Source organism: Elephantulus edwardii, unplaced genomic scaffold (genome assembly GCF_000299155.1).
Source record: "Elephantulus edwardii isolate Elephantulus edwardi_28Jun2011 unplaced genomic scaffold, EleEdw1.0 scaffold00147, whole genome shotgun sequence".
Classification (NCBI taxonomy): Eukaryota; Metazoa; Chordata; class Mammalia; order Macroscelidea; family Macroscelididae; genus Elephantulus; species Elephantulus edwardii.
Genome location: NW_006399897.1, coordinates 398,106 through 399,425, shown reverse-complemented (window position 1 = coordinate 399,425; position 1,320 = coordinate 398,106). Strand labels below are relative to the sequence as shown.

General features: G+C 38.6%; 1 pseudogene; it reads left to right on the top strand.

Annotated features, from left to right (window-relative positions):
* Positions 1-237: 237 nt before the first annotated feature.
* Positions 238-837, top strand: LOC102863003 (annotated as a pseudogene).
* The last annotated feature ends 483 nt before the right edge of the window (positions 838-1,320 follow it).

Below are 1,320 nucleotides of genomic sequence, written 5' to 3'. Positions count from 1 at the left end.
GCTTTGGTGGCCTAGTGGCAAGAAGCTGCATTGCAATTCAGAAGTGCACTATTCGAATCCACCAGGTGCTCCGCTAGAGAAGGAGGAGCAAACTCCTCCTGTATCAGTCGGATCCAATTCCACGGTACACCAAATTAAAAATAAAAATTACCTGCCCCTTCCTTTCACCGCTGAGATTTACGGGTTCTCGCAAGGTTTTGGCCTATTCCTAGGCCAGTGCTCAGCACAAAAAAGGTCATGTTCAGTTCAAGCTGGAAGATTGTGAAGGCCGTTGGCGAAAAACCGGATGAATTATAGTCTGGCATCTCTCAGGTCTTCTTGAACTGGATATGATCTCAGACCTAAAGGCTCAATTAAGGGAGCTGAATATAAAAGCAGCTAAAGAAACTGAAGATGATGGTGGTAGGAAAGCTATTACAATCTTTTTTTCTGTTCCTCAATTGAAATCTTTCCAGAAAATCCAAGTCCGCTTAGTACGTGAACTGGAGAAAAAGTTCAGGGGAAAGCACGTTGTCTTTATTGCTCAGAGGAGAATTCTGCCTAAACCAACTCAGTAAAGCCGCACAAAATAAAATAAATAAAATAAAATAAAACAAAAGCGCCCCAGGAGCCGCATGCTGACAGTTGTACATGATGCAATCCTTGAAGACTTGGTCTTTCACAGTGAAATTGTGGGAAGAGAATAGTGTAAAACTGGATGGCAGCTGGCTTATAAAGGTGCATTTGGACAAAGCACAGCAAAATAACGTAGAACATAAGGTTGAAACTTTTTCTGGTGTGTATAAGAAGCTCACAGGCAAGGATGTTAATTTTTAATTCCCCGAGTTTCACTTATAAACAAAAAGATTAAATGAAGGTATTGTTGAGAGAAAAAAAAATTAAAAAAAAAAAAGCTTGGAAGAACTCTAGGAGCCCTAATCCACAACATAAACAGTCTTCCAAGTATCTTGAAAAATCTACAACCAGGATAGGATAAAATAGATGAATGGAACCTTTCAAGAATCAAATGCCTATGCACATCCAAAAACTTTCCAACAGGGTAAAAAGGGAAGCAACAGACTGGAAAAAAGTATTTGGTAATGACATGTCGGAAAAAGTATTTGGTAATGACATGTCTGATAAGGGACTTATATATAAAATGTAGAATCCTCGAGCACCAGAACAAGATAAACAACCCAACTGTAAAATGGGCACAGGCTATGAAGAGACACGTCACAAAAAAAGACGTTCAGATGGTGAGCATAAACTATATTTGTAAAGTGCGAGAATATTTTTCTTAAATTGATCATTTTTATAAACTGTTTTGCACTTTACTACTGT